Source organism: Chiloscyllium punctatum, chromosome 16, assembly GCF_047496795.1.
Source record: "Chiloscyllium punctatum isolate Juve2018m chromosome 16, sChiPun1.3, whole genome shotgun sequence".
Classification (NCBI taxonomy): domain Eukaryota; kingdom Metazoa; phylum Chordata; class Chondrichthyes; order Orectolobiformes; family Hemiscylliidae; genus Chiloscyllium; species Chiloscyllium punctatum.
In genome coordinates, this window is record NC_092754.1 from 82,339,831 (window position 1) to 82,364,104 (window position 24,274).

A 24,274-nucleotide genomic window follows, 5' to 3' on the forward strand; every position below is an offset into this window, starting at 1 on the left:
CTGACCATCCAGCTCAGTCTCCTGTTCCTGCTCTGTTCCAATCCGCTTTCATGACTTTACCTTGAAGAACTATATTTCAGTCCTCCTTGGGCTTCACTGCCTTTTATACCAGTGATGTTGCTGTGTTATTGCGTGGGGGTAGGCAGGGGTAATGTGATGGTGCTCTTCCTGGAGGATACACTTAGCGTCCGTCATCATCCTGCAGTAACATCAACTGGGTTTCAGCAACTAGAGATAGAACCCATTTCCAGGATATGGGCATCACTGGCTCAGCCGCATTTATTCCCCATCACTAGGTACCATTGAGAAGATGGTCGTGAGCTGCTGTCTTCAACCATTCACAGTCCATTTGGCGCAGATAGTCCGAAAATGCTGGGAGAGAGAGTGTTGCAGGATTTTGGCCCAGTGATTCTCCATCTTTGCTTCTTCAAACGCTGGTTCACGAAATCACAATCTGCACATGATTTTGAGATTTCAGTCTGCAAATCTTCACCATCTAGCACCCTGTATAAAGGAATATGCACAGATAAGAAATTCAGAACAGACTATTCTCGTTTCTCTGGAAAATCGTTTACCCCTTTCTTCCCCCAAATCTGTAACCCTCCAGCCCACTTACTCTCTCCCACCATTCTGACTCTGCTGCCCCTAATGTACACCCTCCTCATTCTCATGGAGTTACTGATAAACAGATCCATGCCACCACTTCCCATCCTGGTTAGACTCTGCGCCCTTTCTGGGTTCACTTCCGTTCCCTTCAGTTGCTGCAAGTCAATAATGTAAGAGCAAAATGAAACAGACGGAAACAGCAAGGGAGGTGGCAGATCCTGGACAGAAGAGGAACCTTCAGTCTGGGAGAATGGTTCAGATTCTTCCTTGTTTCCCATTAGTTTATTGCCAGCATTACAATGAATTGGGGATGGAGAGTGGTCCCACGTGGGTGTAGTGACACTTTGACACCCCCCCGCCCCCAACTGATCAATACGACAAGCAGATACGTTCCTCCTCTTGCCAATCACGGTGTGAAATACTTTCCCCTAATTACCCCAAAACATGTGCTCCAAAACCCGCCCACATTCTGTACATATACAGTGCTGGGTTTCCCAGTACACCTGTGGTTCCTGCCTCAGGAATTGTGGGAGTTGCAGTCCCCATGAAGTCACTCGAGCCCTGTCTCTGGAAAGTGAATGAAACGTGTGGGGTGGAGGGTGTTGTGTATAGGATCCCCATTCAGACAGACAGGACATATGGCTTGTCACTGGGTTTGACTGAAACATCTGGTTAGACAACCCAGTTTCTGACGTAAGGAATATAGATTCAGTCAATTGCGGGGTGGAGGGGTCAATACGGGGAAGCAGTTTTCGGCAGAGGTAGCTCAGTGGCTAGCACCTCTGCCTCACAGCTTCAGAGACCCTGGTTTGATTCAAGCCTTAGGTGACTATGTGGAGTTTACACATTCTCCGCGTGGCTGCATGGCTTTGTTCGGTGTTCCAGTTTCTTCCCGAAGTCCAAAGATGTGCAGGTTAGGTGGATTCGCCAGGCTAAACCACAGTGTCCACGCATGTGCAGGTTAAGCCATTAACCATGGGAAATACTGGGAATGGGTGAGTCTGAATGGGAGTTAAAGGTACACAAGTCTCATTGCCCTGATGGAATACATCCCAGGATACCAAGAGAGTTTGGGGGACAAATAGCAAATGCACTTACTTACAGCATCCTACAGCAGAGACAGGCCCTTTGGCCCAAAATGGCCCATGCCGATCAGAATGTCCATCCACGCTGAGCCCATTTCCCTGCACTTGGCTCATCTTCCTCTGAAACTTTGCTATCCATGTATTTGTCCAAATGCCTTTTACATGTTGTTAGTGTACCCGCCTCAACCACTTCCACTGTCAGCTCATTCCATATGCGTACCACCCTCAGTGTAAAACAGTTGCCCCTTAGCTTATCTTTTATTCTTTCTCCTCTAACCTTAAACTGATGCCCTCCAGTCCTTGGTTACCTGGGAAAAAGACTGAGTGCATTCACCTTACCCACGCCTCTCATGGTCTTATACACTTCTATAAAATATTCCCCCTCGGTTTCCTATGCTCTAAACAAAAAAGCCCTCGCTTGTCCAACCTCTCCCTGTAACTCAGACACCTGAGCCCTGGCATCATCCTTGTAAATTTCTTCTGCACCTTTTCCAGTTTAATAACTGAAACTTACACTGCATTCATCACATTTCCAGTTTTCCCCAGGCGCTGGAACAGACATGACAACGCCAATGGATTATAATCAATGATCGATAATTTACTCCGTTACAACAATCCCATTTTGATAGCTTTTTCCATGATGCAGGAATCCTTTTGTCTTTCTGGTTTCATGGTTAATTGTCCTCATACAAAACCAATCTGTGGCTTACCTGTTCCAGGGAAATATGCCATGATTGTTTAGACTTTCAAACACCAATGAAATCTCTCTCCACAGTACCCACGCTGACATGGACTTCACTGTCTCAGTACTTTTTTCCCCAGTCACACTGACATTTGAAATATTCGTCCACGGGCAGAATGCACACCTTTCCATCCAGATAAAAAGGTCAATGGTATTCAGATTGTCACGGATCAAGTAACTATCAAAACTGAACATGAAGTTCAATCTGAATTTCTCAACTGCAAATCCCCCCTTTCAGTACTCTACAGCAGAGAAAACAGAAAGTGCTGGAGATCCTCAGCAGGTCTGGCAGCATCTGAAATGCTGACAGATGCAGGAAACATTGCAGCCTTGAAGAAGTGGTTAGATTATCACACCAGGCACGTGCGCTTGGTGGCCAGTATGTAGAAGATGGGGGCATTGTGTTCAACAGTTTTATACCAGAGACTCTGACCTCATTTGATTCCATGTTTCTCTGCGATTCCTTCTTTTCGGAAGCAGGCAAGAGTGGGAAGCAGTGGAGAATGTAAATGATGGGTGACCTTCCTAGTGAGAGGATTCGTGTACAGTAGCAGGGATCCCTTTCTGGAAGGGCCTTGTTGAGACCACACCGGAAGTACTGTGCATACGTTTGTTCCCCTTTCCCAAGGAAGGCTCTCCTGGTTGTTGAGAGAGTAAAGGAGGGTCACCAGCCTGAGTCCTGGGATGTGGAGATAGTTAAGGGCTGCAGATGCTGGAAGTCAGAGTCCATACAATGTGGATCTGGGGAAGTGCAGCAGGTCAGGCTGCATCACAGGAGCAGGAAGGTCAATGTTTTGGGTCGGAATCCTTTGTCAGCCCTGATGAAGAGTCCTGACCCGAAACGTCACCTTTCCAGCCCCATCGTATTCATGCTGGTCATCAAGCACCTATTAATTCTAGTCCCACGTTCTGGCACTCAGCGTGTCACCGATATTATAGTGCTAAGTGTGATCATCTCAACACTTCTTCAAGGCTGCAATGTTTCCTGCATCTGTCAGCATTTCGGATGCTGCCCGACCTGCTGAGGATCTCCAGCACTTTTTGTTTTTATTGTGGATTTCACCCATTTTGCTCAAGCACTTAGAGACAGAGAGCTGTACAGCTCCATATTTTGCTGACTATAATTCCTGGGATGGCAGGACTGATGGATGAAGAGGGACTCAATCCTCATTTCATCCTCCTTTCCTTTGACTTTCTGAGCCGCTGACTACATCACTAATATTCTACCTCCCATTCCCTGTCCTGAATCTGACCCATCTAAGCCTACACTTTAGTTCCCATCCCCCTGTTAGACTAGTTAAAACTGCACCAATGGGACTGGCAAAAGCCTCCACCAGGAGATTTCTCCCAGCTCTGCCCAGGGGTAACCGGTCAGGCTGGTACAGGACCCACCCAGAAACGGTCCCAGTGCCTGAAGAATCTGAACCCTTCTCTGGTCCACCATTTCACCAGTCACACGTCTAGCTGATCTATCCTCTTATTCCTGCTCTCACTAGCACATGGCACTGTGAGTAAGTCTGACATTATTTTATTTCAGGAGCTACATTTTACTGTATCCCTGATCTCCCTATATCCAGCTTTCAGGACCTCATCCCTTTGTTTAGTGATGTCATTGGTATCGGTGTGTTCCACAACCACTGCCTTTACACTCCAGCTCCAGAATGTCCTACAGCTGCTGCATGATAATCGCGGATCCTGGCCTCAGGGAGGTAACTGTACCAGCCTCAGACTTACCTCTTTTCTCACCATCTCTTTGAGTTTACCGACATTCCCTCACTGCTTTAATGACTCCTGAGTAGCACGAGCAAATCTCCTTGCCTGGATATCAGACACCTTCCAATTCAGGTACAATCCATCCTTCTTATGCACATCAACTCTACTCAAGAGGAGATTACAATGATCAAAAGATGTGAATCCTTCTGCCCTACACCAGCTCCTTAGCCAATCATTGATCTCCTCCATCCTGCTATTCCTACTCTCACGAGCATGTAGCACCTGGAGTAATCCACATATTATGACCGAGGACCTGATTTATTATATTCCAGGTTAATTTGCTATATTCTCTCATCAGGACTTTATCTTTTCCCCTTACTTTGTCATTGGTACCAATGTACAATGACCTCCCAGGGGTCATTCTTTCCTTTGAGAATATTCTGCTACCTGTCCGAAACATCCTTGACCCTGGCACCAGGGAGGTACCACCCCATTCTGATGTCTCACTGTCAGCTGCAGAAACAGCAGTCTGTGCCCGACTAGTAAGTCCCTGATCACTGTTGAGCATTTGAAATCTGATATACCTCTCATTATAGTGGAGCCAATCTCAGTACCGGTAACTTGGCTGTCAGTACAACATTCCCTCAAAGTCTATGACCACCTACATTATCCAAAACACTATACTTGTTTGAGATGGGGATAGCCACAGGAGACTCATGGCTGAAAAAATGTGTTGATGGAAAAGCGCAGCAGGTCAGGCAGCATTAAAGGAGCAGGAGAATCGACTTTTCGGGCAGAAGCCCTTCTTATGCCCGAAACGTCAATTCTGCTGCTCCTGGGATGCTGCCTGACCTGCTGCGCTTTTCTAGCAACTCATTTTTCAGCTCTGATCTCCAGCATCTGCAGTCCTCACTTTCTGTACAGGAGACTGATGCTCTACCTATCTCCCTCTCCTACCTTTCCGAGAGGTAACCCATCTACCTGACTGTATCTGCAGTTTCCAACCTGAAACTGCCACCTATCACACATCCTGACTCTTGTAAATTCTTCATTACCATTAAGCACAGCTCCACCTGATCCATGTGATCCAACAGGATTTGCATCACTTCCTGCAGGCTATCATCAGGATCATTCAAACTCCCCCTACTCCCCTCCAGGAAGTGCACATCACTGTACGAATGGCCATCTCTGCACCTTAATCAGTAGACCCAGAAAAAGGTAGAGTCTTACTGCTTTACAAAAGACTACTTTCGAATACATTAGTACCTGTATTTTATATTTAAAACATTCAACCAAAAGATCATAACAGAGGCAATTAAACTAGTAAACACTCACCCGACTGAATGTTGCGGATTTTAAAAAGTAAAACAGGTTTACCTTTGAAGAGACTGAAACCCACTGAGCTGATCCCCGGCTACGAGTCACAGACATACAGCACGGAAACAGACTCTTCAGTCAAACTCGTCCATACCGACCAGATATCCGAACCTAATCTCGTCCCATTTGCCAGTACTTGGTTAATATCCCTCTAAACCCTTCCTATTCATATACCCATCCAGATGCCTAATAAATGTTGCAATTGTACCAACCTTCACAACTCCCTCTGGCAGCTCATTCCATAAACGCACCACCGTCGCATAATATGGTTGCCCCTTAGGCCCCCTTTACATCTTTCCCCTCTCATGCTAAATCTATACCCTCTAGTTCTAGACTCCCCCACTCCAGTGAAAATACCTTGTCTATCTATCCGATCCATGCTCATGATTTTATAAACCTCTGAAATCACTGCTTAGCCTCTGACACTCCAGGGAAAACAGCCCCAGCCTGTACAGCCTCTCCCTATATCTCAAACCCTCCAAACTTGGCAATATCCTTATAAATCTTTTGTGAACCTTTCAAGTTACACAACATCCTTGTGATAGGTGGAGAACAGAATTGTGCACAATATTGCAAGAGTGGCCAAACCAATGTCCTGAACAGCTGCCATATGACTTCCCAACTCTCTTACTCAATACTCTGACCAATAAAGGAAATCATACCTTCACTATCCTATCTACCTGCGCCTCTACTTTCAAGGAGCTGTGAACCTGCACAGCAAGGTCTCTTTGTTCAGCAACACTCCCCAAGACCTGACCATGATGTGTATCAGTCCTGCTAAGCTTTGCTTTTCCAAAATGCAGCACCTCGCACTTATCTGAATTAAACTCCATCTGCCACTCCTCAGCCCATTTGCCCATCTGATCAAAGTCCCATTGAAATCTGAGGTAACCTTCTTCACTGTCCACTACACCTCCAATTTTGGTGCCATCTACAAACTTACTAACTATACCTCCTGTGTTCACATCCAATTCATTTATATAAATGATGAGAAGTAGTGGACCCAGCACCAATCCTTGTGGCATTCCACTAGTCACAGGCCTCCAGTCTGAAAAATAATCATCCATCACCACCACCCTCTGTCTTCTGCCTTTGAGCCAGTTCTGTATCCAGATGGCTACTTCCATGAGATCTAACCTTGCTAACCATTCTCCCATGGGGAACCTTGTCGAAAACCTTACTGAAGTCCATATAGATCACATCTACTACTCTTCTCTCATCAATCCTCTTTGTTACTTTTTAAAAACCAGATCAAGTACGTGACATGATTTCCCATACAGAAAGTTATGCTGACTACCCCTAATCAGTCTGTGCTTTTTCAAATACACGCAAATCCTGTCGCTCAGGGCTCCCTCCAACACTTAGTCTAGCACAGCATCTGTAGTTCCCGAGCTTGTCCAAGCCACCTTCGTTAAATAGTAGCACCATATTAACCAACTCGCAGTCTTCTGGCACCTCAGCTATGACTATCAATAATGCAAAAATCTCAGCAAGAGGCCCAGAAATCACTTCCCTCGCTTCCTACAGAATTTTTGGATACACCTGATCAAAGCCTGGGGATTGCTTCACCTTTATGCGTTTCCAGATATCCAGTACTCTGTATTATGGACAATTTTCAAGATGTCACCATTTATTTCCCCACATTCTACATCTCCCATGTCGTTCTCCACATTAAACCCTGATGCCACACGTTTAGTATCCCCCCAACAAGCCCCTCTCCTGCGTCTTCACACATAGGCTGCCTTGCTGATCTTTGAGGTGGCCTATTCTCTCTCTAGTGACCCATTTGCTCTTAAATGTATTTCTAAAAACCCTTTCCCTATTCGCCAAAGCGGTCTCCTGTCCCCTTTTTGCCCTACTGATTTAACACTTAAGTATACTCCTCTTGTCTTTATACTCAAAGGATGTGATTTTTGGATTGGAATAAATGCGAAATATTACATCTTGATAAAACAAACGAGGGCAGGACTTACACTGATTAAAAGTTAGGCCTCGGATCGTGAAATGGAACAAAGAGACCGAGGGGTTCAGGTCTTTGAACTATGTGTCACATGCAGACAGGATGGTTCAGAAGGGCTTTAGCACATTTGCCTTCATTGCTCAGATCTTTGAATATAGGAGTTAGGACGTTATGTTGAGGTTGTACAGGATGTTGGGGAGGCCTCTTCTGGAATACTGTGTCTAGTTCTGGTTGTGCTGTTATAGGAAGGATATTATTAAATTGGAGCAGGTTCAGAATAGATTACCAGGATGGTGATGGGAATGGATGGTTTGAGTTATAAGCAGAGTCTTGATAGGCTGGGTCCTTTTTCACTGGAGCACAGGAGGCTGAGGGGTGACCTTATTAGAGGTTTATAAAATCCTGAAGAGTTTCGGTAATGTGAACAGCAGGTTCCCTTTCCAGGAGGGGGCGCGATTCAAGATTGGGGACATACGTTTCTCACGTTAAAAAGTAAGGCTTTAAATAGATGTCCCGGATTTTATTTTTTGTTTTTGCACAAAGAGTGGCTCACATATCGAATAAACTTGCATAGGACGTGGTAGATGTGAATGCAATTATAATTTCAGGGTGGCACAGTGGCTCAATGGTTAGCAATGCTACCTCTCAGCGCCAGGAACACAGGCTCAATTCCTGTATTGTGTGACTGTCCATGTGGAGTTTGCATATTCGTCCCCATGACAGCGTGGGTTCCTCCAGGTGCTCCCGTTTCCTCCCACAATCCACAGATGTACAGGGTAGGTGAACTGGCCGTGCTCAATTGCCCACAGTGTTCAGGGATGATTGGGTTGAGTGAATTAGTCAGGGGTAAATATAGAGCAAAAGGGTAGGGGAATGGGATTCTAATAGGAAAAAAAACATTTGGACCCGTATATCAATAGGGAATGCTAGGATGGACTTGGACCAAGTGGAGGCAGGTGCGATTAGTTCAGTTCGAATTTATGGTCGACACGGACTGGTTGGACCACAGGGTCTGTGTCGATGCCGTATAATTTTATGACTTGTTATCTCTGTAAATTCCTCTATGCTTGGAACTCTCCCTATCAGTGCCACCTCATCCAGCCTTACAAATCCTCCTCATCTCTATAATTCCTTTCCAGCCGCAAAATCAAAAAAACCTCTATCACAAATCTCTCTATCTCTGTAACATCCTCCATCCTCACAATCCTTTCCAACTTGCATCTCCTCCAGCTTCATTATACTCCCCATGTCTAATCCCCTCCAGTCTCTCAAAGCTCTGCTTTTTGTGCCTTTCATTATTTCCAGCTTTCAGGATGCCCAATGTTTATTTCTCACTTGATAATAGCCCTTTACAATTCCTGCGCTGAGCTTCTGAATTTGCTTTTAAACCTCTGTGTCTCACTTTCCTTACAAAAATATCGACCAATCACGTGTCATCTATTCTAGTATCACTTTTTCTGACTAGATGTCCAACGGAGCCTGTCATATTCCTATAATAAACATCTCAGCGGTCTACAGATCAGAAAAAGGCTCTGGTGGTCCATCGGGTCTGTGAGAAAGAAAACTACCACCGAACTATCCTCATTTATTTTCCAGTACTTGTGGAAAAGTGTCATCTATCGTGGCATAGCAAGTGCACACTAAATACATCTCAAATGTTTTGGGGATTTGTGTCTCCCACCCTCACAGACAGTGAGGTTTCGTGCAACTGTTGCTCGATGATGACATCACCCACAGGAACACAGAGCAGCTGGGTCTGTGCAAACCAGAGATCGCCCACACATTGGGAAGGATGGCAGGGTCCCTGAGAGGGGGCACAGGAGAGTTACCAGGATGGTTCAAGGAATGGGGGATTTTAGTTGCAGGGACATGGGTGTTGATAATACATATCAAGAATATCCATCTATAATAGATGGACTCTCATTCTCAACCTCTCCCCTTGCCTGGGCTGTGGTAACCTTCAGTTTAAACCACCACCAGACATCTCTCCCTAATGAGAGAGCAGCCCTATGGTCCGGTAGGACAATGCTGACTTTACGTTTCACACACTGATGCCACTGTGCATCGGGGGTGGAGAGAGGGAATGCTGAAGGTGGTGGATGGGACACCACTCAGGTACGGTGCTTTGTCCTGGAGGATGTTCGCTTTCTTTAATACTGTTGAGGGCTGCACAGATGAAGGCAAGTGGAGAATGTTCCAACACGATCCTGATGTGTGCCTTATTGAGAGCAAACAGATATTGGGGAATCAGGGGTTTGGGAAAACTGAGGTGTTCTCCTTGTAGCAAAGGAAATTGAGGGGAGCTGAGAGACAAGTGCTTACAAAACATATACATCAGGATCTTAAACCTTGCACTCATCAACTCATCATACATGGATTACTGGACACATATTGAAGATTTTGGGGAGATCTATTGACAGGACGGTTTGATTCAAAGGAGAATTTTTATGCAGAAAATGGAATTGAGCTGGAACAAAATACTCACACACAGTGCAAATATCCAGGTCCTGATGAATGGAGTAATTCAATCAGAGTTTGGCGTTACAATTACTGAGATTGCCATCTGGATATCCACCTGTAGTATCCTGTAATACACGTTTACAAAATCTGTCACTGTCAGGTCAGGTTAGAAACTCACACCATCCCCTCCTCCTGGTCCAGGATGACTGTACACATTACCCCTTGTGGAGACCAGCAGTCAGTTCACGGGGAAATCTGTGTGGGTTTCTATGAGTTTCCACCTTGGGACATCATGTGACTGAACAGGGCAGATCTTTGACACATGGGACAGAATGTTCCAATAGTCAGTGAGATGCGGACAGCAGGATTTTCTTCCTTTTCTTTCCTTCCGTGCTGCCACTTTGCCTCATCAATAAGATATGGGGGGGGGGGGGTGAAAGTCTCATGCAGCTTGATGGGCAAGTTGCCTCCATTCTCACCAAGGGGCAGCAAGATCCTCCCAGTCACTCCAAAGAGTCTCTCTGAAAAGACAGCAACTCAGCATGCTTCCCACTGTCCGGTGATCCCTGGAAAGATTTAGAAGAATGAGGGGGGGGGGGGGTGAATCTCCTAGAAAATGTAGACCAGTAAACTTCCAAAAGGATTATAAACAGTTTACAGAGAGGGATTCGGAGAAGTGGACAAGTTGGTCAATGGAGCATAACTTGGGATAATGTGAAGTTGTTCATTTTGGAGGAGGTAATAAAAGAACAGAGGACTGTTTAAATGGTGGAAACTGTAGAAACCTGCAACACAAAAGGGACCGGGGGAAACTGTGCAGGAAACACAGAAAGCTAGCACACAGTTACAACAGGTCATCAGGAAGGGGAATGGAATATTATTCCTGATTCCAGGGGATTTGCAGTATAAGAGATTGGAATATATACCTGAGAGCCACTTTATATAGTGCGAGTGAGACCACATATGGAGTAATGAGAGACGTTTTGGTCCCTTTATTTAAGGAAATACATCACTTCATCGGAGGCATTTAGAGAAGATTGACTGGGATGATCCCTGGTTTGCAGGGACTCTCTTTTAAGAAAAGGCTGAAGAAGTTGGGACTTGACTCACTGGATTTGGGGGAGAATGAGAGGGGATCTTATTGAAACATATAGACTTATTAAGGGGTATGACAGGGTAAATACTGAGAGGATGTGTCCCATCATGAGGGAACCTAGAACCAGATTCTGGGTCAGTTGCAGAATCAAGGGTTCTGTTTTAGATTTGTCAATTTTAATGCAACACAGACATGGGTAAGGGGTTTCAGTCGCAATGGAGCTGGGGTGAGGTGGAGAATAGCAACATTTTAGAGATTGGAATTCCTGGTGTTTGCAATTGTGTAGATGGCTGATCAGAAGGTCACCTTGGGGTCAGAATATGAGCGCAATATTGTGAAGTTCTGCCTCAGGCATTTCCCAGTAAGAGGGAGGGGGTCAGCAGTTAGGGAAAGTAATTTGTAATAGCAACTGAAGGCAATGGGTTTAACCATTGCAGTGTTTCATTGGAGGAAATTGCAGCCAATCGAGTTGTAGGCGTGTGGAAAGCAGCTTAATGAATGAGGAACAGTGGAGCAATGGAGAGGGATGAAAGGGAGAGAGAGCTGGGCATTGTCAGTGTACATGTGAAACCAATACGATGTCACCTCCTGGCAGTATGTAGGTGAGATAAAGGAAGGAACAAAGATAGATCCTGGATGAACACCACATATGAGGAATTCAGAAAGGAAAGGGAGAGTGGAAATGGAGCAGGATTTTCCAACAACCGTGAGGTCAAATATTATTTCTTAGCAGAATTGGAGAGAAGGACAAAACCAGAAAAGACAGACAGAACAAGGAACAATATTTGTGAATCGGTGAGGGGGAGTGATGAGGAGGAGCCCGACTCCAAAACTGCTATTTCTACATCAGTGACATCACCCAACTCCACCCTAGTCTCAGCTCATTTACTGAAATACTCGTCCATCCCTGTGTTATCTCCAGACTTCGTTATCCAAACACAGTCCTGGCCAGCCTCCCACATTCAACTTACTTATAAGCTCAAGAGTATCTAAAACCCTACTGCCCAAGTGCTCACTTGTACCAAAACTTGTTGATTCATCAAAAGGCTCCTATTTACGAGCAACAATTTAAAATTCTCTCGCTTAATATAATTCCTGGCTGTGAACATCCCTGTCTCCCTGCACCACACAACCTGTAAGATCTCGACAACTCATTTTCTTTCAGACTCCCAAAGATGCATTTATTCATTGCTTCACCTGTCTGGCTACTTCGACAGTTGCCAAGGCAACACGGTCTGGAATTCGCACCCTGACCCTCTCAGACCTGCTTTCCTCCTTTAAGGTATTCCTGAAAACCTGCTTATTTGGCAATACTTTTGATCACCTGACCTAATATCCCCATCTGTGGCCTTATGTCAGAAATTCTCAATTTCTGTGAAATTATAAAAATGATAAAAATACAAACTGTTGTTAATTTGCACACACATTGTCAACTCTTCACTGTCGCTGAGTGAATAATCTGTAACATCTCTTACCCAAGTTAATTGTGGGAGCACATTCACCACACGAACTGCAGCTGTACAAAGAAGTCAAACATCACCCTCTCCACAGGTAATGGGACTCTGGCATTAATCACTGGTGTCTGTGGAGAGAGAAACACATAGTTGATATTTCAGGGAGTGCTAAATACATTACAGGAAGTGAGAATGTTGCAGAATTTGATGGTCAGAAATGGAAGGAAAATGCACTCTTTTGTTGAAAAAAAGAATTATTTACTGTCAAAGATACTGTGGAAAATTTAGTCCATTGAGAGAACAGCACATTATCAGGGGTTGGGCAGCAGAGGAAAATTAACTTACAAAAGGTCTGTGAAAGTAACAGTAAAACACTAAACAAGCCAAACAGCCTGTGCCCAAAGGCTTTAACTCCCCTTCCCGCTCCACCAAAGATATGTAGGTCCTGGGCCATCTCCACCGCCAAATCCCAGGCATCTGATGCCTGGACGAAGAACGCCTCATCATCTGTGTTCAGATCCTCCAATCACATGGGATCAAAGTGGATTTCATCAGTTTCCTCATTTCCACTCCACCCACCTTATCCCAGATCCAGCCTTCCAACTCGGCACTGCCCTTTTGACCTGTCCTACGTTTCCATCTTCCTTCCCACCAATCGGCTGCTGCCTGACCTGCTGTACGTTTCTAGCATCACACTCTTTGACATTGAAAACATCCTGACTCTGAAACTGTGTAAATCCTGCCCGATCACTCCCTGCCAAGGAAGGCTGCGCATGCGTCCCCCGACAGCTTGCCCCTCTCAAAGTTGGCAGCCACGCACACGTGTCCCGTGGATCACTGCGCCCAATAAAGATGGCGACGATCACTCACGCCTTTCACCATTTGAAGCATTTTCCCGTTTGCCACAAACACGGGCCTGGGATTTTCAAATTTGTGTTTTCCGATGTGCACTAAGTTCTGTAAAACGTCTCAGCCTGTTCCATTAAAATTTCCTTCTCTTCCTGGTCAATATGTCTTTCCTTAACCATGCCCTGCACCTTCACACATTTCCAATGCCTTGGTCACAACATCACAGTGCTGCCAGTGAAGCTTATCACGTGGTATCAGTTTATTCCTGATGAAGGGCTTTTGCCCGAAACGTCAATTTCGCTGCTCCTTGGATGCTGCCTGAATTGCGGTGCTCTTCCAGCACCACTAATCCAGAAGCTTATCACATGGTTGAGTGTAGCCACGCCCCTCATTCACTCAGACCAACCGGCAGTACCTTGTCTTCCAGCCCCATCCCCATCCTCTTATTGGTCCTGCACTGAGATCAATCACCAGAGGCCATTTGTGGGCTGGAGCATGCTCAGTACTTCCTGCTTTTGCTGCTGTTCATCAGGTATAAGAGAGAGCGTTCATTCCAGTTTCTCCTAATGTCAGACATGAACAACAACGACCTGCATTGGATGGAGCCTTTCACACTGACAATTCTCCTAAAGTGCTTCACGAATGCTGGAAACATTGATTAAAGAGAACAACTTTAAGATACATCTTTGAGGAGTACAGAGGGGGTTGGGAAGGATATTGAAGAGGTTTTTAGATCAGACAAACCGTCTAAAGAGCAACCCACCCAGACCCATTCCCCTACATCTAACACTACGGGCAATTTAGCACGGCCAATTCACCTAACCTGTACATGTTTGGACTGTGGGAGGAAACTGGAGCACCCGGAGGAAACCCACGCAGACACTGGGAGAATGTGCAAACTCCACACAGACAGTTGCTTGGGGTGGGAATAGAACCCGGATCTCTGGCGCTGAGAGACGGCAGTGCTAACCACTATGCCACCGTGCCGCCCATCTGCAGCTGTCCTCTGCAGCTCCAATCATGGAGTGATGTCTGTGGAGAACAGCTGACAACGGAGACAGTTAGTGGCTAACCATAGTTTAGCAACCCCATGTCCTCGCCCCCCTACCCCACACCCCAGTCCTTGTTCTCACAGCATGTCATTACACATTACCTAAGGTTAGCCACTAACAGTTTCCATTACCAGCTAGTCGCCCTCCCCCAGCCAGATCGTTATCCACTCCTTTATCCAACCCTTCTTCTCGCTCTGTCCCCACCTATGCTTTACTCCTTACATCCTCCCCTAAACCCTACCTGCTGCATATAAACCAACATTTTTTCTCTCAGTATCAGTTCTGAGGAAGGGACACCGGATCTGAAACTTTAACTCTGATTTTTCATCCCAGATCCTGCCAGACCTGCGGAGCTTTTCCAAAACCTCCTGGTTGTTGTTTCTGATTTACATCTCCTGCAGTTCTTTTGGTTCTAATTTACCGGGAGTTTGTAATTCAGGTCCCACAGCCTCTGTCCCAGTGTCTGCTGTCTCTCCCAACCCCAAACAGTGACACGACACCTGCACAGCTCATGGACATGCGTCATCTTGCTGGCCACACCCCCTCATTCACTCCCATTGGCTGGAGGACCACACAGACTCTCCTCCCATTGTCTGGAGCTGCCGTCAATCAGCCGGGCCCCATTGTGATGAGTGGAGGGCTAATCCCACTGTCTGCCCTGGGATGAACTTCATCATTCAGAGTGAATGGGGCAGTATCACAGAGCACAGGACCTGGGGGCTATTCAGCCCATTGGGGCTGTACTCTCTCCCTCTGGAGATGCTGCAAATATGTCCCAATTCCCCTCCTATTTGCCCACAGCCCCCCAAATCTTTCCTTAAAAATTAAAATTCCAAGTCTCTTTCAGAATACCTGCTGAATCTGTGTCGTTCAGAAAGTTCCAGTTGCTCAGAACTTACTGAGTGCAATAATGTTCACATTTTCACTTTGTATTATTTGCCAATTACTTGAAAGTAGTTACTAAAAGTTGTGACAGTGTTAACAATTCCTCTCTCTCTCTGCAAATTCAAGACCTTGGAACCAAATCTGCACCTGGTCAAAATCACTGCTTCACCTTCTCAGCTCCAAGCACAATTATCTGTGCTGCAGCTTGCTCTCCACAAAAGAGGAACGCATCTTTGTTTATTAACGTCGTAGACATATACAGCACAGAAACAGAACTTCGGTCCAATTCATCCATGCCAACTAGGAATCCTAAACTACTGAAGTCCCATTTGCCAGCTATTGGCCTGTATCCATCAAAACCCTTCCTGTTCACGTACCCAATCGGATGCCTTTTAAATGTTGTGATTTTATCAGCCTCCACTACTTCATCTGGCAGCTCATTCCATACATACACCACACTCAGCTTGAAAACGTTGGCCTTAGATTCCTTTTAAATCGTTGACTTCTCAACCATGTGCTCTAGTTTTGGAGCTACCTAACCTCAGGATAAAGAACCCCGTCTGCTCACCTTATCCATGCCCCTCGTGATTTTATAAATCTCCATGAAGTCACCTCTCAGTCTTGGACTCTCCAGGGAAATTAACCCCAGCCTATTCAGCCTCTCCCTGTAGCCTAAATCCTCCAAACCTGGCAACGTTTTTGTAAATCTTGTCCGAACCTTTACACATTTCACAACATCCTTCCCAGAACAGGGAAATTCAAACAGAAAACAGAATTCGAGAAGTGGCTTAATCAATGTCTTTTAAATGTTGTAATTGTACTCTCACCCCTTCCCTTGGCAGCTCACTCCAAACATGCACTGCCCTCAAACTGTCCAACTCTGGCAAAGTCCTTGCAAACATTTTCTGAAATGTTTCAAGTTTCACAACATCATTCCTGGAACAGGGAGATTGGAACTGAAAACAGAATTCCAGAAGGGCCTTAATCAATGTACTGTACAGCCACAACATGACGGAGAGCATAACAAACGCTGCAATCACTCCCTTACCTACCTGTGACTCTACTTTCAAGGAACTATGAACCTGCACTCCAAGGTCTCTTTGTTCAGCAACACTCCCCAGGACCTTACCAGTCAGTGGATAAGTCCTGCCCTGATTTGGCCTTTCCAAAATCCAACAGCCAACATTTATCTAAATTGAACTCTATCTGCCATTCCTTGCTCCACTGGCCCATCTGATCAAGATCCTGTTGTATTCTGAACTAACCTTCTTCGCTGCCCACTACACCTCCAATTTTGGTGTCTTGTGTAAAGCTACTAACCAGACCTCATATTCACATCCAAGTCATTTATTTAAGGACCCAATAATCGATCCTTGTAGCACACTGCTGCTCACAGTCCTCCAGACCACAAAGCAAACCTCCATCATCACCCTCTGTCTCCTACCATTAAGACAGTTTTGTACCCAATGGCTTGTTCTCCCTTCATTCCATGTTATGTAACCATGCTAACCAGTCTGCTTTGTGGAACCTTGTTGAATGTCCATATAAACAATGTTCACAGCCTGGTTTAATCAATTTTCTTTGTCACTTCAAAACCTTCAGTCAAGTTAGTGAGACACGATTGTGCACGTACAAAGCCACATTGACAACAGGAGAAAGTGAGGACTGCAGATGCTGGAGATCAGAGCTGAAGATGTGTTGTTGGAAAAGCGCAGGTCAGGCAGCATCTAAGGAACAGGAGAATCGACGTTTCGAGAAGGGCTGATGCCCGAAACGTCGATTCTCCTGTTCTTTGGATGCTGCCTGACCTGCTGCGCTTTTCCAGCAACACATTTTCAGCTCCACATTGACAACAGCAAATGATTATTCCTTACTTTTCCAAATAGATCGATATCCTGTCCCTCAGAATCCCTTCCAACAACTTGCCTGCCACTGACTTCAGGCTCACTATTCTCTTGTTCCATGGCCTCTCCTTACCAACTTTTTAAAATAATGGCATCTCACCTGTCACTATCAATGATACAAATACCTCAGGAGAGGCAAAACAATCACTTCCCTAGATTTCCAGAAAGTTCCGGGATACATCTGATCAGGTCCGAGGGCTTCATCCACCTTGATGCGATTCAAGACATCCAGTGACACCTCCACTGTAACATGGATACTTTTCAAGTTCTCTCTGTTTATTTCTCCAACCTCTCGAGCTTCCATATTTTTCTCCAGTAAAAAGGACGTTAAATATTCGCATATCTTTCCCACCCCCGGTGGTTCCATAGACAGCCTCGTTAATCTTTAAGGGGTCCTATTCTCTGGTCCAGTTCATCTTTTGTCTGAGATATATTTGTTTAATCTCTTTGATTTCTACTTAAACCATTTCCTGAAGCTATTTCATGTCTAACAGCATCAGCAGCAAGCAACAGAGCTAAACGATCCCACAACCAATGGAACAGATCGGAGCTCTGCAGTTCTGTCACACCCAATTATGAACGGTGATGGACATTTAAACAACTTACTGGAGGAAGCATCACAGATATCCCCACCCTTACTGATGGAGGAGCCTCACACCCATGCACCAGATAAGATGACAGCATTTGCAGCAATCTGCAGCCAGAAGTGCAAAGTGGGATGATCCATCTTAGCCTTCTCCAGTGGTTTCCAACATCACAGATGTGAGTTCTAAGCCAGTTTGATTCAGTTTGAATAACATCAAGAAATGGTTTAATAGTGCAAAGACTACGGGCCCTGCCAATATTCTGGCAATAATACTGATGGTTTGTGCTCCAGAACTTGCCACCCACCAAGCCGAGTACCCCTCCAGCACTGGCATCTACCGACAATGTGGAACATTGCCCAGGGATGTTCAACACAAAAACATAGGGCAATCCAACCCAGCCAATTTCCATCTATCAGTCCACACTCGATCAGCAGTAAAGCGATGGAAGATGTCATCAACAGGGCTATCAAGCAGCAGCTGCTCAGCAACAGCCAGCTGAGTGACACTCATTTTAGGCTCCACCAGGGCCACTCAGATCCCGATTGTGTTACCGCCCTGATTCACAACCTGACAACCAGCTGAATCCCAGAGGTGAGGTGAGTGTGATAACTCAGTCCCACTCCAACACTACTATTTCTAGCTGTGTCTACCCTTGTCTCAGCTCATATACTCTCATCTACCTTGTGTTATCTCCAGACTTCAGTATCCAAACATACTCCTGGCCAGCTTCCCACATTCAATCTCCCTGTAATCTTAAGAAAAACGAAATCTCTGCTGCCCAAGTACTCCCTCGTACCAAAACTTGTTGAACCATCAAAAGGCTCCTATTCATAATCAACAACATACAGCCACAGAGATGTACAGTATGGAAACAGATCCTTCAATCCAACCCGTCCATGCTGACCAGATATTCCAACCCAATTCCGTCTCACCTGCCAGCATCCGGCCCACATCCCTCAATTTAAAATTCTCACCCTTGATTTAATTCCTGGTTGTGATCATCCCTAGCTCACCGCATCACACATCCTTGAAGACCTCGACAACCCATCCTGTTCGAGACTCCCAATGACCTGTTAACTTATTACTTCACCTGTGAGGCTGCTTTTACAGTTGCCAAAGCAACATTTTCTGAAATTTGCAGACAAAACCTCTAAGGTCTGCTTTCCTCCTTTAAGACATTCCTCAAAGCCTGCTTATTTGGCAATGCTTTTGGTCACCTTACCTAATATCATCCTTCTCTGACCTTATGTCTAAAGTTCCCAATAATATTTTTGTGAAATTATAAGCAGGATAATAAAACTACAAACTGTTCTTGATGTGGACATTACCTTCAAATCATCACTATTGCTGTAATGAATACTCTAATGTCTCTTACCCAACCACATTGTGGGAGCACCTTCACCACACAAACTGCAGCTGTAAAAGAAAGTCAAACATCACCCTCTCCACAAGCAACAGGGTTTTGGCATTAATCACTGGTATCTGTGGAAGGAGAAACACAGTTGATGTTTCAGGGAGTGCAAAACAGATTACAGGGAATGAAAATGGTGCAGAATGTGATCGTCAGAAACGGAAGGAAAATACACTTGCTTATTGGAAAAATGAATTCTTGACTGTCAAAGATTTTCCAGAAAAAATTAATATGCAGCACATGCTCAGGGGCTGGGCGGCAGAGAAAAATTAACTTACAAAAATGTCTGTAAAAGTCATCGTAAAATACTTAACAGACCAAAAATACACCCATTGTTCGGTCCTGAGCAAGCTAGATATTGACAAAGTGGTCATAAGGGAGCCCAGAGATGAAGCAAAGCAGTATAAGCTGTTATGATCCTACAGTCATCGAGATTTATAGCACCGACACAGACCCTTCGGTTTAAGTCATCCATGCCAACCAGGTATCCGAACCTAATCTATTCCCATTTGCCAGCACTTGGCCCACATCCCTGTAAACGCTTCCCAATCATATCATGTGTCTATTTAGATGCCTTCAACAAGTTTTAATTGTACTAGCCTCCACCACTTCCTCTGGCAGCTCATTCCACTCACTGCATGAAAGAGTTGCCCTTTAGCCCCCTTTGAATTTTTGCCCCGTTCACCCTAAAGCAATGTCCTCCACTTTTGGAGACCACTACTCCAGGGAAAACACCTTGTTCATTTACTCTGTTCATGCTCCTCATGATTGTATAAACCTCCATAACATCACCGGTCAGCCTATGGCACTCCAGGGAAAACAGCCCCAGCCTTTTATGCCTCACCCTGTAGCTCAAATCCTCCAACCCTAACAACATCCTTGTAAGTCTTTTTTGAAACCTTTCAAGTTTCACAGCACCCTTCTGATAGGAGGCAGGCCAGAATTGCACACAATATTCCAAAAGTGGCCTAACGAATGTCCTGAACAGCAACATGACCTCCCACATCCTATACTCAATGCTCTAAGCAATAAAGGAGAATATACTGAACACCTTCTTCATCATCCTATCTACCTGCAACTTGAATTGCAAGGACTATGAATCTGCAGTCCAAGGTCTCTTTATTCCGCAAGCGTCTCCAGGGCTTTGCCATTCACAGTGTATAAGTCCTGGGCTGAAAAACGTGTTGCTGGAAAAGCACAGCAGGTCAGACAGCAACCAGAGATCAGAAGAATCGACATTTCGGGCATGAGCCCTTCTTCAGGAATCCTGAAGAAGGGCTCATGCCCGAAATGTCGATTCTCCTGATCTTTGAATGCTGCTTGACCTGCTGTGATTTTCCAGCAACCCGTTTTTCAGCTCTGATCTCCAGCATCTGCAGTCTTCACTTTCCCCTAGTGTAGAAGTCCTGCCATGACTTGCTTATCCAAAACGCAGCACCTCACATTTATCTAAATTCATCCGTATCTGATCAATATCTCACTGTAACCTGAGGTAACCTTCTTCACTATGCACAATACCTCCAATTTTGAATGACATGCAAACTCAGTTACAATAGCAAGTCATTTAAATGAGTGACGAAACAAATCCAGAAATAAACATCCATTTCTCTGAGTTTGAATGTGCTCTGTGTAAATCCTGCCCAATGACTCTGTACCAGAGAAAGGCTGCACATGCGCCTGGCTGCACCTTGCCCCCTACAAAGATGGCGTCGCGCACGTGTCTAGTGAATCGTTGCCCCGAATAAAGATGGCGGCGCTCACTCAGACCTGCGGCCACACTGAGGCAATTCACCGTTTACTCCAAACACGGGACCGGGACGTTCAAATTTGTGTTTTCCGACGTGCACAACATGTTTGTAAAACCTCTCCGCTCATAGCAACACAGTTTTTCTCCCGTTTCCCTCTGTTTGTTTATTTCTTTCCTTCCCGTATCCTTTCGCTCCAGAACTTCCCGAGCATCCATTACAGTGACTCTCCGCTGCGCGCGAGGGTGATCACGTGGTTTAGTCTAGTTCTGCCCCTGGTTCACTTTGATTGGTTGGAGGACCAACCTCCCGCCAGGTCCTTCAGCTCCGCCCACCGTCCTTTCATTGGTCCAGAGCTGACATCAATCACCCGGGGGTCCCTTTGTTGGCTAGAGCATGCGTAGTGCGTCCTGCTTTTACTGATATGTTGGGTAAAGGGATGGGAGAGTTTACTGAGGGGAAGGATCCCTTTGTGCGAGCTCTGCAGTAGATTTCCTTTATTCATGGAGGAAATTGCCTTCCTACTCATGACCTGTGATTGATGAATCAATGCCATCTGAACCAGTACATAAACACACCATTTTCACAACATCTGAGATGTTCAGCACAATGTATCACACTCTTCTTTGGAGATAAAAAAAAAGCATGAAATGGAGCCTCAAGGAATTGGAGCAGGAGGAGGGCATTCATCTACTCCAGCTTGTTCCCCCATTCTATCAGATCATGGCTGGGCAAACCCAGACCTCAACACCTCTTTTATGCTTGATCCGCATAGCCCTTAACTGCTCAATGTTTCAAAAATCTATCTGCCCTCATTTAGAATAATTTGAGATAGAAACATAAATTCCCTACTGTATGGAAACAGGCCCTTCGGCCCAACAAGCCACACTGACCCTCTGAAGAGTAACCCAGCCAGATCCATTCCCCTACCACATTTAATTTTCACAATTGTTTGGGCGAGAAAATTCTAGCCATTCACTGAGAGAAAAAAAATCTTTACATTTTTTACAAAATGAATGTTCCCTTGTGTAATGTTTGGTTTGAGACTTCATTGGTGCGAGAAGATCTCGTGTGGGTGCTTGCATTTCAGTCATAAAGTCAAAGAGATGTACAATACGGAAACAGACCCTTCGGTCCAACCTATCCATTCCGACCAGATATGTTTGTGGGCGGCACGGTGGCACAGTGGTTAGCACTGCTGCCTCACAGCGCCAGAGACCTGGGTTCATTTCCCGCCTCAGGCGACTGACTGTGTGGAGTTTGCACGTTCTCCCCGTGTCTGCGTGGGTTTCCTCCAGGTGCTCCGGTTTCCTCCCACAGTCCAAAGATGTGCAGGTCAGGTGAATTGGCCATGCTAAATTGCCCGTAGTATTAGGTAAGGGGTAAATGTAGGGGTATGGGTGGGTTACGGTTCGACGGGGCTGTTTGGACTTGTTGGGCCGAAGGGCCTGTTTCCATACTGTAAGTAATCTAACCTAGTCAACATCTACCCTGTCAAGCTCCTCAGAATCTTGTTTCCATAAGATGACCCCTTATATTATGTGGGTGGCACAGTGGTTAGCACTGATGTCTCAGAGTGCCAGAGACCTGGGTTTAATTCCTGCCTCAGGTGACTCTCTGTGTGGAGTTTGCATGTTGTCTGCGTGGGTTTCCTCCGGGTGCTCTGGTATCCTCCCACAATCCAAAAAAAAGTGCAGGTTAGGTGAATTGGCAATGCTAAATTGCCTGTAGTGTTAGGTGAAGGGGTAAATGTAGAGGAATGGGTCTGGGTGGGTTGTGCTTCGGCGGATCAGTGTGGACTTGTTGCGCCAAAGGGCCTGTTTACACACTGTAAGTAATCTGTTTGCCGAGATTGTATTGAATAATGACCTAACCTGTTTAGCTATTCTTGATACGTCGGTCTCAAAGCAGCTAGCTGAATCTTTTTTTTGAATGGTCTCCAATACTGGTTTATCCCTTATTAAATATGGGAGCTAACATTGTATACAGTACTCCAAGTGAGGTCTCGGCAACAGCCAGTGTGGTTAACCAATCCTCACTCCATGCAAATACGTTACCCCTGACACAGTGAGCTCCTAAATTGTGCAATTAACTTTTATGTAGCACCTTATCATTTGCATTTTTAAAATCCAAATACAGAACATCATTGGATTGCCCTTTATCAGCTCTGCTTGTTATCTCCTCAATGAACTGTCGCAAATTTGTCATAGTGTCTCTTTCACAAAACCCAGTCTACCATGTTAAATGATAAGCTTTTCTAAATGTCCTGCTATTTATTACTTTAATATTCGACTCTGCCATATTACAAAAGCAGATATTAAACTAACTAGTGTATAGTTTCCTGATTTCTGTCTGCATTCCCTTCTTGAACAGGTACATCAATCCACTGGATGCTTCCTGTCTCCCCTGATTCTGGAATATTCCAATCGATGCCTTGAATATCTCTGCAGTCAGTTGCCCTAAAAGCGTTTGATCCAGCCCATTAGGTCCTGTCTGCCTTTAGTCCTATTAGTTGGTCAATACTTTGTCCCTTGTGACAAAGACTGATATAACATTTTTCTACTCATGAGTAACTTGCTTATTTGCTACCTTTAGGATGATAACGGTATCCTCCTTCATGAAGATCAATGTAAAATATAGGTTTAAATTATCTGCTGTTTCCTTGTACCCATGATCAATTCCACAGTCAGAACCTCCAAGGGTTCGATGCTGACTTTAGATACTCAATTTTTATATACCTGTACAACTCTTGCCATTCATTTTTGTTTCTTGTCAATTTAATTACATGATCAGTTTTCTCCCTTTTTCGTCATCCGCGGCTATGTCATTCTTTTCCTTGTGGGTATTGCTCTTGACTGCCTTTGTTACCCACGGGCGGTTCACCTTTCTCTTCGCGTTCTCCTTTTTGCTTCAAATTAACTTTTGCTAAGAATTATGTAAAACAAAACTCATCATATTCCAGTGACTGAGCATGTGATTTTTTTAAACATTGGAGGCCATAAGGTTCTCATTGGGTTTTGCTGTTTCAAGGAAGATCTGAGATCCTCTGCAAAGGAGGTGGCAGCTGATTCACTGTTAATTTCCAAAATTAATTTAAATACTTGCAAAAAGAAATTATTTGCATTACTGTGAGAGCAGGGATCTAGCCAAATAGCTATTTTAAAAAGGTGGCACAGTTGTGATAGGTTGAATAGGGGCCTCTGATTTCAAAAGCACAATGTGATCCAAGTTGTCTTCTAATCTGTGCTGTACTAATTCTTTCTGATCGAGATGACTGGGTTGGCATGTGTGCAGGTTGTAGCAGGATCTCTGACTGCCACAAACCGATCTGGGGGAACAGCTCCTGTG

The 24,274-nt window shown here is 45.1% G+C and overlaps 1 long non-coding RNA gene across 1 annotated transcript; it reads right to left on the bottom strand.

Annotated features, from left to right (window-relative positions):
- Positions 1–20: 20 nt before the first annotated feature.
- Positions 21–21,145, bottom strand: LOC140486878 (uncharacterized). The gene is made up of 4 exons (XR_011962662.1): positions 20,974–21,145; positions 12,515–12,621; positions 9,969–10,068; positions 21–504 (listed from the first exon to the last, which is right to left on the bottom strand). It is a non-coding gene; the product is annotated as an uncharacterized lncRNA (long non-coding RNA).
- Positions 21,146–24,274: the final 3,129 nt, after the last annotated feature.